The sequence below is a fragment of the Alligator mississippiensis genome, chromosome 1, assembly GCF_030867095.1.
Source record: "Alligator mississippiensis isolate rAllMis1 chromosome 1, rAllMis1, whole genome shotgun sequence".
Taxonomy (NCBI): Eukaryota; Metazoa; Chordata; order Crocodylia; family Alligatoridae; genus Alligator; species Alligator mississippiensis.
In genome coordinates, this window is record NC_081824.1 from 442,089,957 (window position 1) to 442,105,239 (window position 15,283).

A 15,283-nucleotide genomic window follows, 5' to 3' on the forward strand; every position below is an offset into this window, starting at 1 on the left:
ATTATCCTGAAGGATCTCATCAGCAGGGGTCTGATAGGAAAGTTGCAAAAGAAACGATGAAACAGGAAGGATATTGCTGCAAAGGAGAAAAGTGACTAGATGGATACAGGGAAGACAGATATCTGAAGTAAGGTGAAATTTTGTTGTCAAATTTGAGAAAAGTATCAGAGCCAAGAATAGGTAATGGTAGGCTGACAAAGCAGGAGAATATCCAATAGGTTCCTGTGGAAGAGGGGTGGCACCTTTTCCCTTCACAAGACCTTCTACAAGGTCTAGTTTGAATGACAGCTGTCTTCAGACAACTTTGACTCAAACCTTGCCCTAGATTCTGCTTCCAGTTCACTGAGAGCTCCAGTTCTGTATCCCCTTGTGCTAAGACTGTATCAATGTACTAGCAGAGGCCTTGTTCCAAAAAAATGGCAGTGTTACATCTAAGATGGGGAGAACGTGTGGATACAGACAGATGGGAGAGCTATGTGACAATACTGGAAACCATGTTTGGTTTTTTTCAGAAGCAGTGTAAGACCTTTTAAATTTAGGCAGGATTCTAGCAGGTGTGTCAAGTTTTGGGGTAGTCTTGGGGGAATTGTTTTAATTTTTATTTTATATATTTTTATAACTTGTTTTTATTGTAAGTCACCTGGAGACTGCTTTGGAGAGGACAGCACAGAAATCAAGTAAAGAAATAAATAGAGGTGGTTTTGTAGATATTTCTATAGCTTTAGTCCTTTTCTTGAGGAGCACCATGGAAGAAACCACGAAGGTGCTTTTTTAAAAACTTCACAAGTTGATAATGGAAGGTGGGGTCTTTGGCACAGTGAATAGACTATTTGGTCAACTGGGCTGTAAGTGTCTGGTGCTAGCTCCCCAAAAGCAAGCCATCTATCCATCGTCTTTTTCATTAAACTCCAAGCTGTTCACAGTGGGTACATGCAACTACACATGTGCTTTATTGCAGCTAACTAATTAGCTCCATAGTGAAGTGTCACTGTCTACACGTGTGGCCATATTAGGGTACAGTAAATTAGTTAACTCTGTCATAGGGTAATACTGTCTGGGGCAAGTACTGTCCTAGGGTGGAGTAATTTACACCACCACAATGCACAATTAGACGGTGACTGGGGCTGGCTGGGACATGAGGGGGCTGCAGTGAGGGGGCTACCTGCCTCGTGCCCCAGCCAGACCCTCCTCTGCCTGCTACCACCACCCAGAGCCTGGAGCTGACCCCCATAAGCCTGCCAGCCCAGGGCCGCTCCACCCTAGCTCAATATGCTACAGTTCCAGGTACACATGTAAACACTATACCCAGGAGAAATAAACTTCAGTGTGAACCATGCTGGAGTTTATTTCATTGCCCTAATTGCATGTGTAGTTCCACCTACAAAGTCTTTCTCCAGCTCATGGATCATCATTGTCCTTGTTCCTTTTTGTCCCCTTTCCTGTTTTTCAAATGTGGACACTAGAACTGTATGTAATAATTTAGTCTTACCAATACTATATGTAAAAGGAAAATCCACTGACTGTTCTTAAGGATCCCACAAACTCGTATGACTGCAAGATGGTTCACGTTTTGCTTGATCACTGTCCTTTTCAGGCTTGCTCTTTCCCAGGCTACAGTCCTTCATTCCATTCCATAGGCATGGTCATAAGTCAGATATTTGATTATGTTTGTTGCCTTAAAGTACACTTACAATGGATCCAGATCACCAGGTGATCCACATTGCCCTGTGTGATTATTTTGCCCTCATTAGGGATCACTTTGAAAATCTTTGTAATCCATAAACTATTTCCACAATTGGGGGTTAAAACAAAATGGAGCTGTCTCCAGCTGTGTCTAACAGCTCCAGTGGTCACAGGGAAATCAATGCTGCTATTCAGGTGGTAGTTCTAAGAGACTGAAGGAGATCAGAATTTATTATTCTAGCAGGGACCTGGCAGAAAGCTACTAGAATAAGACCACAAGATGTGAAGAGAAGAGATAGGACTTCTGGAAGGAGGCTCAATGACTATGTAAGGCTATGTTCTTTAGCAACAGTTATCTGGATCAACAACAATTTTGAAGAGTATCAAGCCTGTTAGTTTCTGAGGATCCCCACAACGAGTTCACCTTTTGATTATCCTACAACCTGTCCATTCATGTGTATGTGTTAGTCCAGTTCTTAATCTGCTTTCATATGTGCTCTGTTGCTATTGCAAAATGCTAATTTTTCAGTTTAATTTTCAGTCAAACACTTCAAAGGAGCCTATTAACTACAAAGTCACCTTGATTAATCAAGCTTGTAATCTTCTCAAGAAATGGAGAGACTTGTTTGGAAGACCAGTTTTCCATAAAATGATGTCAATATTTTTTGGCATGAATTAAAGCATGGGGGTATAATTATTTTTAATTGAAACCTACATCAATTTTCTGTTATTGTGTTTGTGACTGATGTCAAAGTAACTGACCTATAATTACTTGGATCATCCCGCTTACTCCTTTTGAATACTGTCACATATTAGTTCTCTTCTAGTCTTCTGCAATTTTCCCACTGTTTCAAAACTGATTAAAAAAAATAACATTGGGGCAAACTTAGCTAGCTTTTCCAGGACAGTGGATTATCCAAACCTATTGATGTTAGAAAATATTTAACCCAATAGATGGTTTGTAACATGCTCCTTAGATTCTAAAGGACTGGAAAACCTCTCATTATCTGTGTGTTATACAAGAACATCATTCTACTTCTCCTTGAATACAGGGGAAATATATTTATTAGGCATGCACCAATAAAGATTTTCTTGGCCAATACAGATAGTCTATTGTGGCCGTGTGGGGGTAACTAATGAAATCTCTCTCCCTGGGGCTCGTTTGCCATACCTTGATGTAATAGAAGAATAAGAAGTTAATTCACCAATGAGAGTGGGTGTAGTAAATCACCCCAGAAGCAGGATAAAAGTAACCAGAGTACTCCTGGTCCACTTCTGGGTCTGCCAGGGAGTGTGCGGGGGACCCCACCCCACCCCACCCCCTGGCTTGGTAACTAGTGCCTCCTGGGTCTGGGAAGGCACCGAGGTCCCCCTGTGACCAATCGCCAAGCCAGGAAGGCGTGGGGTGGGGGCTGAGGGAGTGTCTCCCGTACGCTCAGTGACGGACCTGGAAGTGAGCCCACAGGGGGCTCCCCCATGCTCCTGTGGGACAGTCCATCTGCCCCACCATTGCAGTGTTCATGGGTGGCACCTGGTACCTTGAGGCATGTAGAAAAAACATCTAAAGCTGTGTCTATGGTTGAATCACTGATTCTCTGAGTCAGCATCGAATCTTCAGATTCGGATTCGGCTGTATCGAATCGGGACAATGATCCAAATCAATTAATCAAATCACTGTCCCCGATTCAGGCTGAATCTGAATCGAATATGGCCTGTTTCGCACACCTCTATTAACCACCCATGTTGGCTGCTGCCGATTCAATAACTGATATTTAGTTATCTATTTATTAGAAAAAGTAACCCAAAATCCACATTTTTCCATGATTAAAATGAAACACCATATGTATTAGTGGTGTTTCATTTTAATCACGGAAAATTGTGGGGATTTTTTTTTATCAGAGAAAACCAGGATCCCTGCTTATCACATATGAATTTTTATCTTCATTCTTTTGCTTCCTTTCTCAGTTTTCTACACTTAATAACTTAAAATTGTATCAATATCTAGTTCTCTCTTTTCCCTATTTGTTAACTCCTGCTGCCTTTCTAAAATTCTATTTTTTTCTTTTCAATCAGTTTCACTCCTTATTTTCAGTTTATTTTGGAAAATTAACCCTTTCTTTAAACACCAAGTACACATAATGCAAACGTGTCCTATATTTGTGGCCTGCAATGGTATATTTTTGGTCTTTTGATTTGGATTTCTTCTGCTGTATTTGTATTTAGAGATGTGAAGGGCCTGTTCTGTGGCTTTTGGATAAGATTTCTTTAAAAGTTTTTAAAAAAATCTTGAAAAGCTATGGAGATAATCTAACTGCAGTTGTTTACCAAGGAAAATATGGTGTTTATCCAGGAATTGTACTTTTCAAATAGATAGAATGTAATCTCATTCATAGAAATACTCAGCACTGAAGATCAAAATCCTTTGGAAAGCAGCAGTCATTAGAATAATAGGCAGACTTCTGCTCTCTCCCACTCCTCCAGCATTAGCTGTCCAGTGGAAAGTTCTATAAACATCAAGGAACTGACCCTGTTAGTTTCTTTCTATTTAATCAAAATTTATGCTGGAAACTAAAGAACTGAAGAAGTCAGGTGGAGCCCCTGAATCCATGCTGGTTATCTACATGAGTAACTAAGCAGTTTTTCTTTTTCTTTTGTCAAGCTTAATTAGTATTAGCTTAGCTAACAGTAACAAGTCTCAAAGGAGATGGGTCCGAAGAGAAATAAATCAAGACTGAAAGATTACTCCCCCAGATAGGCATGAGGTCTCGGAGCCAAGTCAAAAAAGTAGGTCTATGCAAATGAATGAATTGAACTCCAGACTCCAGGCTTGCATCTCTAAATGGGAGCATTTGAAAGAGTCTACAGAAGTTGCATTGGGCCTGAAGAAATATTTTAAAATTAGGTCATAATAGGGTTTTGATCAAGCTTTATATACATTTTGGTTCCTCCACGAATAGAAATAGTGCCTGCCTTCTCAAAGACGGTGCTTTTCCTTTTGTCTTTCAGACAGCCTTTCCTTGCATAGTAGCACCAATATTCTTTGATCAAAATCAGCTCCATTGTTCTGGATGCTGAACAAACACAATCTGTCTTTGCCCCAATAATTTAAAAATCAAAGATTAAATTATTTTCTTATATCATCCTCCAAGTAGCTGAGAAAAGGTAGGGGGAAATGAAGTGCATTAGTGTGTGTACTCTGGATGAGGTGTATTCTGGATGAGGTGGTGCCTTTGCATGTTGTTGTACTCCTCCCAAGACATACAGCAAAATCAACATTGTCCCTTTTTGCCATAGGTAGTTCATAAGTGCCAATTTCATTTTCTGTGTTGACTATACTGGCACAACATGAATGATTTCAGTTGCTGCCCTGACCATGGCATCTTTCACAGACTTTTTCATATAAGAGGGTCCTGGCCAGTGATCAGTATACAAGGTGGTGATAATAGCATTGTGACTTTGAGTCTATTTCACAGCTAGGAATTCATTTTGTATTGTGGAGAAATATTTCCACTTCATTAACCCCCATAATTCCATAAATAGAAGGCTGTGAGCAGGTGCTGTTGTGGTCAGACACCCTGGTAGGGCAATATGGAAGGCTTGCACAGTCATTGCTGTGCTCTACATCATTTGTGGATAAAGGAGAACTTCCTTTTCCCTGACTATTGTGATGAAATATCTGACAGTCACTAAATTCATATTATGTGTCTTTAGAGGGCTTGAGGTTCTCTGCATGCTCTCTCTGAGACTCAGTTCCTTTCAAATGGAAGTATGTCCATACTGCTGTATCCAATACTTGTGTGACTGTTGTGTTGTTAGAATTGGCCTTGCAGTATACAGTGATACATCTCTTCATAGTGCATGCATGGGAAAAATTCAAATGTTAAAAGCAGAATAACAGTTATTACTTTAAATGATTGCCCACAGTTATAATTACCCTTCAGATAGTTAAAGGCTACTATTAAATCCCCTCTCAATCTTCTCTTCTGCAGACTAGATAAGCCCAGTTCTCTCAGCCTCTCTTCATAAATCATGTGTCCCAGCCCCCGAACCATCTTCATTGCCCTCGCTGGACTCTCTCCAGAAGGTCTGTAGTTAGTGTTCTGCAGATTATCGGTGGCCTCTGGAGCACAATGGAGGACTTTGTTCTATACTGTAATTTAGGTTTTCAGGTTTTATCATGCTAGGCACTGAGCCCTTTGAACTCCTATTGAAGTAATGAGAGATTAGATGCTAACTACTTTACGCCTTGATACTGAAGTGAGAAGTTCCAATATCAAAATTGGGACATGTTGGAAACTGGCATGTATACCTACATTGGTACAATAGTAAAGGTGCTAAACAGTTTGCAGGATCTAGCCTTAAGCAATTTTGGAAAGTCACTGTTAACTCAGAAAGAAATGTGCATTTCCATTGTTCTATGCCCTTTACAATTTTGCACAGCATTTTAAAGGTAATTGCAGCAACTAATTACATGGACTTTTAATATTAGGAATGTATTTAATATATTTTTAGTTTATTCTCATGGGATTTAGCAGCTGAGAAAGAAAAGACTGTTATTTGATTAGTCAGTCCTCTAGTCCCGACAGCTAGTGTTCTCTGAATCACCAGTGGCCTCTGGAGCACAATGGAGAACCTTGTTCTATAGTTCAGATTTTCATTTTGTGCTTGAGAATGGGGAATTTTGTAGCCTAGTCAACCTTTATGCTCCTAGGAGAGCAAGTCTTTTTATGATTTTTTTTTTTTTGCTTTTAAATAAATGTCAGTGTATATTTGGGATGCAGAGCAGAAAAAATTAGATGCCAGATTGCCAGGAGCAGATGCACTTAAATTTCAAGATTGACTTAAACTAAACCCCAACAAAAACAATTAAAGGCAGTCCATGATAGATGCCTGCTGTCTGCAGTTCCATCCTTCTCTGTTTGGAAACCACTGAATGTGAAACAAAATGATGTCTTAGCTAAACATAAAGATTATAAAAATATAAAAGTGACACCAGTGGTTTGTGTCCAATATTTAAAATTAATCATACCTAAGTGTAACAGGGCAGTCTAGTCCTCTAAGGAAGGTAGATAGCCCTGGGTAGGAGCCCAGCTGTGGGAGATTACCAGGCAATTAAAAGCTCAAGAAGAGAAAGCAAGCAGCTTAAGTTGGGTAGGAGCAGTTTGCTGAATTGAAGCAGACTGAAACCCAGAGGAACCTGCACTGAGGAGAGGCCAGAGCTAAAGGGCTCTTTCCTGTTACCTGGGAAAAGGCTAATGACTAAAGGTTGGCTTTACTCATTTGTTTGGACGAAGGATTGTTGTTTTATGTTATGAGAAGTGGCTGAGGGGTTCTCAAAGGAGCAAAGCCAGACAGTGGGGATGCAGGCACCCATGCTTCCTTGCAGACTATTGTTTGAACTTTCAGTAGGACTCCTAAGGGGGCAAAACCTGCCAGTACAGCAGCAGGTGCACTGACTTGCTTACACTAAGTTTTTGGTGACCAGATGGTTAAAGACATTAGTAAATCATAAGCCCGCAGTGATTGTATCCAACTGACTACCAAGTCAAAGAACTTTCTAGCATGTGACACATTCTGAGAAATAAAGTTTAATTTTCCAAGTCAAATAAAACTTGGTAACAACATCTAATATCTCTTCCAAGAATAGCAGTTTAGACTAGATATATATCTATAACAGATAGATATAGATATATGGATAGGCATAAAGTAGTGTCTACTGCAATAGAATTGGATTTTTTTTTTTTTATATAAGAACAGCTTAAATGGGTAACGATCATTTTGGTTCACTTAGATGTTTTTGACCCAATTTATGAATGGTGCACTCACATAAAGTAATGACAGCATGCTTTCCACGGCTTGAATACATCTGACGTGGCAGCATAGAGTTTAGTGTGTAAAACATCTGGAAATAACAGACCAATATAACCAAAAGAGTTTTGTTTTCCACTTGGGAAGACTTCTAATTGGACAGTAAAGTATCTGCAAAATCACTTAGGTTACTCCCATATTTTCATTGCTGTAAACTCAGACATAATAATTGCAAATAATCCATTGCATTCCACTAAAATGGTTTTGCACCTAAGGTTCTAGTACTGTTGCTATATTTTGATGGATAAGGAGCAGATTCACAATGTCATGCAAAAAGTTTGTATAAGTTATACTTTGACTTCATTGTGTTTGTAAAATATTCTGTAGTACGCTCAATTCTATATAATCAGTCAGAAATTATGCATCACAAAAGTTTTATTTTTAAAATTTGGCATGACTGTGCACAATGTTTAATGACAGTCAATGCAATCTATAATTAAAGTAGAATCCAAAAGCCCTAATCACCTTTTTATTCTACATTTAAGTAGAATCAGTCAGCCCTAATGAAGCCCTAATCAAGGCCTTATGCTGTTCTGGGTGTTGTATATACATAGTAAGAAATGGTCCCTGCCTTGAATGCATTGCAATTTTTAAAAATCATAATGCTGGGAAATTCTGATGCTTATCATCACTGGATTAATAAAAGTTGCATGGTACCACTAGCAAAACATATCCATACAATTTTAAGTGCATTTTTAGATCAGAATGAATGAGATGCCATATATTCTCTCTTCTAGTAGAGGCAGTAAGACATACCTCTCTTCCTGTCCTGTGTTGTTAAATGTTACCGTAGCTGTCTGAAACTGTTACACATGTATGAGCACAAGTGTTCTAAAAGGCATATCCTGACCACCTTCCTGATAGCAAAGTTGGCTTTCCACCTCTTCCTACCAACAGAAGAACCAGAGTAGGTTTTTGAAAGGCTTCCACTAGGTATATTAATCACCAGGGATCCTGGTTTTCTCCGATTTAAAAAAAAATCCTCAATTTTCGGTTTTAAAAAAAATACCCCCCCCCCCCCAACACACACACAGTCTACAACCATTGTGGGTAACCAACACGTAGGAGAAAGGGTCTCTCTACTCCCCTATATGACAGTAATTAGCAGCTCACATCTTGGGTCACAATTGAAGAAGGATTTTCATCAGAAACTTGTTTCTAAAATTTAAAATTATCCATTTAAAGATGAATTTCAAGATGTCCCATGTCTCAGCACTTATTGCTGAAACACACAGGCAAAAAAAGATGCTACAAAACCTGTGGTGGGATTTCATCAGTGGAACTGAGTGACATCAGAATGTCAATTTAGCAAAAGTTGTGAATTTGGTTTTGAAGAGATGCTTTTACTAGTAAGTTTGGTTTGGATCGAAGTACATGAGTATTATTAAACCTGAAGCTGCTGCTGCTCTATGAAGTACTAAAGAGCCAAAACAGGCCCTGGCTGCCTTTTAATTGTGGTTTAGATGAGGTTACTTATTGGTGTTGATTCAGTCATGCATTTTCATAGTCTGTATAGTGTCTGTCAGCATGTCATATTCACCATTACACTTTAAGAAATCAGTGGGATGATTGATCCTATTTACAGCGAGCTGCATAGTTTGGGGGTGATTTATCTTTAACTCGTCCTACCTAAAACCATAGTGGATCACACCACTTGCCAGTTGTGTTTCCATAGCTGCACCTGAAACAAAGGTACTGGGAAGCTGCATTGAGAGGTTTTCCCTGATTCTTCCTTACTTATATTTTCTTCAATCATTTTCCTGTTTGACAATATACTTGCCTAAAAGCTACATGTGAAGTTGACACTGATGTGAGGAGAGTTCTCAGTTCATAACTTTTTAAATGCTATTTTCATGTCAGTTGTCCCGTGCTGAGAATATAGAAGACATGAGCTGGCCTAATTTTGCTTAGAGTCAAATGTTTTCCCAGAGACTTGGTAGTTGGCACGTGTGGAGCTGATTTCTATTTCTGATCTTACAAAAGAGGTGGCAGAGAAACTTAATATTTAAGAGGCCATTTCTTCCTTCCTCCTCTTGTGCTCTGGAACAGTGGCTGGGTGGGAGCCTGGGGCTGCAACTTACGTCATGCAGGCCACATGTGACCTCCAAGATGTTGGTTGGACAGCCCTGATCTGGATGAAGGGTCCATCTTTGAAAGTATCACCTATGAGTGTTGAAAGCTGAGGCTTCTTCATCAGTTGTACCAAAAATGGCTATGATACAAGATCTACTTCACAGTTTTTGAGCTCAGTGCTTGTCAGATAAAACATTAGATTTGTTGAGAATATTATCACAAATTAATTTCAGATGAATGCATGAATGAGTGAATTAATATGGTATCAAGCATACCCAGTCTACTGAGACAGCAGCCTCAAGAAGAACAAACAAACCATCTACAAGAAGATAAGGAGCAAGCAGACACCTTGTCTCCCCTGTCTCAGGATGTTGTAAATCAAAGCAACTCCTTACCATCCATCTTACCATCTGCATGTCTAAACCTTGTCATCCATCTACATGTCTAAGCCATGAGGTATGTGACTAGAGCCAGCTCAACAGCAACAAGGTGATTGGCTAAGTGGGTTGTGAGGGGCACTGCAGCAAAATCTGCCTAAACTAAGTATAAAAGGACAGTGAAGACCGGGTCCTGACGACGTTGTATGCCATCCGACGGGAGAAAATTACCAGCATCCCTCCCATAGGATCATCATGTCCAGAGGCACCGTGGCTGGCCATTGTGACTGAACCTGGGCACCAGTGGATTGGCCTGTGGGTATGTGTGTGCGAGTATGAATGGCTTTAGATAAAGCATTGCTTTTCCCCACTTGATCTATGTGTGTCACTCAATAAAGATCTTGGTTGCTGAACCCGTGCACTGGTCTTTCATCCAACAAATTCAAAGGATACCCCAGGGAAACCACCAAGAAAGGGAATATTGAGGACTGAAATCACATTATTGATATCTGTAAGCAAACACGTGCACACACACTTATGCCTCAGATTCCTAAACCACCACAAGATTAATTTGGGAGCCCTCTCAAATTTATTGTGTAATTATTCAAGTTTAAGTTCAGCTTGAACTAGATCTACAAATTCAGGAGTCTTGATCCCTGCTTGCGCAAAGGAGCATTACCCTAGCCACATGTGTCTTTGGGCATGAGATTTATGACCCTCTGACTTACAGCCTCCCCTTTAAACAAGAGGAGTGTGTACTTTTTCTGTGGTCCCAGCTCACACCTCTTGGGGTGACATGACCTTTGCTTGTCTCCAGCCAGTATGGTCCATTTTTCTTCTGCCATCCTTGATTATCTTCCTTTCTCACTCCTTGTTTTGCTGACTCAGGGTCCCTGTGCCACTTCCTATGTCTCTATCTTCATGTTGTTATACTCTGCAGTCTCCTGCTACTCAATATAGCTTCCACTTTCGGTGGGCTCCTTGTCACCCTTGTGACCTCTTTGTTTTGTCTGCTATTATGAGTTTTCTTCTACTGGGTAGGATTTGGTGAGAGAGCAACAGGCTGACCCTACTTCTTGAGGTCTAGGCTCCTCCGGGTCCCTAATGCATCTATCCAGCACCAATTAACCCCCAAGACCTACTTCCTCCCTCACTCCAGCCCTCTTTCACCTCATTTCCTTCCATACAGTTTTTACTTTTCCAGTATCTTTTAGTTCTGTTCTTTCTTTTCTGGCCGTCTTAACTATAACCTTTCTTCCTGCTTTGCCATTGCCAGTTCTCTCCAGTGCAGCCTTCTGGTGTTCTGTCCTAGCCACAGGTATCTCCCTCCTTCTCACAGGCATTTTTGAAGCTTTCAGCTTTCTTCCAATGAGTTGTCTTCTGGTCTTTGGAGCTGTGGCTAAACTGATCTCCTACCTCATATTGACCATATTGCTCCTTCATGTCTCCCAGATGTTTTATTTTGTCCATCCTGTATTTGCTGCGTTTTTTCTGTACATGCTTCTGTTCTTATGGGGTTTTGGTTTTCTTAACCATGGCCACAAACAAGGTCCAGAAAACTAACCAGTCCTTTTCTGGTAAAACAAGATATGGCAGATTCTTTCACGTCCCTTCCCTACAATGTTCAACTGTCCTCCTGCAACTACTTGAACCTTTTGGGTGCATCCAGATGAGTGCAGTTGTGTGGTTTGCAGTGCCTCAAAGCTGTTTGAGGCGCTGCAAACTGCACATGGCACACATGCAACCATTTGCTGCACTGTGAATTTGATACTGGCATTTGCCAGTATAAACCCCCCCCCCCCCCCAAACCAAAAATAAAAACCTGTGCCACTGCCAGCTAGTGTCTCCCTTTCTGTAGTTCTGGCCCGGCTCCTCCAGCATGCCAGGAGTCGGGAGGTGCAGGGAATCAGCAGTTTCCCCAAAGTGGGGCATTTTGCCAAAGTCCATGTGCAGGTGCATACACAGCAGCAAAATGCAAAAATTTGTGCTGCTACTTTTTTGCTGCTGCTTGTGCGTGCCCCTGCATGTGGGGACATGCCTTTTATCTGTCGGTAAGTTACTTTGTCTCTAGCATGAAACCCCAATATGCAATATTGTCCTGGCTTCTGGAAATGCTTCCTCCATATCCGGGTTTAGGCACATCTAGAATCTGTTATGGCTTCTGTTGCACAGTTTACTATTTAGATCAGCATTGTCCTTCAAGGTTGCTGTTTCTCTTTCCTGTTATTCTGCCAATGGGAGGGCAATAAATCTGTAGCCTGTACTTTTTAATTTAATTAGCTGTTTGTTTTTCCTTTTTCTTCCAGGTTTGTTATTTATTTATTTATTTATGCCCCATTTCATTACCCTGGAAGGATACAGGCTTTTTATAAGCTTTTTCTTTGTGCTTCCTCTAATTTTAATTTTTCTTTTATTTTTACATCAGTCTCTAAATCTCCTCCAAATTTCCACACCGCACACATTGTCTACCACTGTGTGTCATGCCACCTACTCTTCATTGTTCTGCCCCGGCTCATAGAAATGACCTAATTCAAAGTAACAGTAATTTTCGTCCCAGCATCTGATGTTTTCTGCAACTGTAGTCACTTCCTGTAATGTTTATGACAGGTGCCTTTGCACCTGTCCTTCCATCTTTTGGAGCCAAATCAACAAACTGCTCCAATCCGACTGAATGTCTAATATGTCTGCTGATGGGACACTGGCTTGACTCACTACTCAAGCCTGACCTCTTAGCTTTTGGCCCAGGACTAATGGCATCCTCCCAGCTCCCATCTGAGATTTTCCTTTTGATATGTTTTTTCTCCTGTATTTCCATAAAATGCCTAAGTACTACCCTCTTGACAGGGCTGCAATCTTGCCAATTTATGGCAAGAAGGGCACTAATTCCTTGGTCTCCAGTTAAACTCTATTAAAACAATGTTACAATACAAACCTCAGAATCACCTGTAGCAATCATCTTGGACAAAGCAATGCCTCCAGCATTTTAATAACCCTTTATTGTATTACAGGATGGCCAACTTTCATTTTGGCTCTCTTATGTTGTCACAGGAAAACAATCTTTTAATCACTGCTGTTGCACCAAAGATGCCATCTATGTTTCATTTTGTCTTTGCTGGGTCCCTGCCTTTGCAGCCACCTGACTGTCATAGCTTTACCAATTGCAAAAGCATATTTTAGAGTTGTAACTGTTCCTGTGGGGTCATCCTTTGCTGTTTCATGGCTCCTCCAGAGATGGATCCAGGGAGAATGAAGTGGTACAGTTGCAGTCCTCTTCGATTCCTGTCTCACTCAAACTTTAAAACTCACTGCTTGGGAGGGGCAGCAGCATTTTTATTCGGGCAGCTCTGATGGAGTCTGACTTCATGGCCCATTACCATCTACCTGATTCCTGCTAATCTCTCTCCACTTCACAGGTGTTAACAACCCTTTCTCCTTCTTGAATGGTCTTGATGTTCCACTATTCAAACTATCCTTTTTTCCTGCAATTTTGCTATCTGTTAGCCATTCCTGGTAATGTATCCCTTCTATTTCACAGCCCCACAGACTATGTTTAGGTCTAGCTAAAAACCTTAATTTGATGATATTAACACAAGTGTAGAAATGACTGACAGTGAAGTATTGGAGGCACTTAACTGTAATGGCTATAGGACTAATGGCACAATATCTTTTGACTATATTTTACCTAGTTTGCCTTTTTCTTTTAAACCTAATTTATAATCTAGTAAATTAGTACATATTCCAATAGTTATACTGGTTTGTGTTTTGATATTAAACTGAATAATATAGTGCTAGGCCTCTAGCATATTAGTAAAGCTTCAAGTTTTTCTTTAGCTGGAGAAAAATGTGATGTGTTATATGTGATGATGTGCCACACCACCTGCACCCCCTTTTCAAAATCCTAAATCTATCCAAGGCCTCCTTCCTTGCTGCTGTGCAAGTAGGTGAAGAGCTTTCTCCACAAAGCTTAGCCTTCTTTTCACCTCCTATAGGCAGCATATCCTATTCCTCTAAAGAACCAAAGCAGATAATACAAAGCAGAGTCCTTCCAGGAAATTACTGTCTCAGATTGAGAGTTTATTCTGGTCTAAACATTGCAGGAGTAAGGGTTAACTCCCTAACTAAAGAGTGATGTCATCCACAGGAAGTGGTTGGTAGACCATTTCAGGTCAGGGGTTAGTTGTTACTCTCTGAAGGTTCTCCACATCCTTTTTAAATTGTGAAGCCCAGAATTGGATGCAGTACTGCAGTTGTGGCCTCATGAAGGCTGAGTACAGCAGGTGGATGACATCCTGGGATTTGCTAGAGAAGCATCTCTGGATGCAAGCAAGAGTTTTGCTTGCTTTGTCGGCTGCAACATCACATTGGTGGCTCATATTCATCTTGTGGTCATTCATGACCCCCAAGTCCCTTTCAGCTCTGGTGGTAGTAAACGTAGCACTGCCAAGCCTATAAGCACGCTGCGGGTTTTTCTTCCCAAGGTAGAGTACCTTGCATTTTTTGGTGTTAAAGGCCATAAGGTTTTCTTCTGACCATTTTCTGAGCCTGTCGAGGTCAGCCTGGATCACCATCCTGTCCTCAGGTGTGGATGCTTTACCCCAAAGTTTGGTGTCATCAGCGAACTTGGCCAGTCTGCTTCTGATACCAATGTCCACATCATTAATGAAGATGTTGAAAAGAATAGGCCCAAGGACGGAGCCTTGGGGGACTCCATTGGTCACGGCACACCACAATGATTGACTTCCATCAACTACCACTCTCTGGGTCTGACCTCGGAGCCAATTCCCCAGCCAACAGACTGTGATGTAGCCAGTTGGCCAGTTTTTCTATGAGATGATATGGGGACTGTTCTACATTAATAATGGGCCATGAATTTCCACTTAATGATACTTATTGCCCCCGTATTGGGCTGAACTACAGGAATCTATCAAACTTTCAAATCTTTGTCCAAGAGATGTAACAGTTCTAATATGCATGTGGTCAGGCTATGGGCTTCTGCCCCTTCACCAGCATTTGAGCTCTGTGCTGTAGCGTTTTGCAGAAGTAGCAATTGATAGCAAGTAAGTGGTTAAGCATCCTCTATCAACATTACAACTGGCCTTATTTGGGCAACCTTTCTTTACAAACAGAGAAACTGTCAGCAACTTCAGAACAAAAACTCTGTCTCTAATACATAAACCTCATGATTAAAAGACATGTGAGCTGGTTGGAGAAGGGGAAGGAGGTCACAACAGCAAATTTACTAAATCAGGATACATTCCCAATGAAAAAATAAGCCACTGTCT

At 40.8% G+C, this 15,283-nt stretch overlaps 1 long non-coding RNA gene across 2 annotated transcripts in view; it reads left to right on the plus strand.

Moving 5' to 3' along the window:
- Positions 1-6,821: 6,821 nt before the first annotated feature.
- LOC109281826 (uncharacterized) overlaps positions 6,822-15,283 on the plus strand; it is a 32,875-nt gene continuing 24,413 nt past the window's right edge. For both annotated transcript variants that reach the window (XR_009461918.1, XR_002088609.2), the window contains exon 1: positions 6,822-6,948. This is a non-coding gene — a long non-coding RNA (uncharacterized LOC109281826). The remainder of the gene's footprint in view (positions 6,949-15,283) is intronic.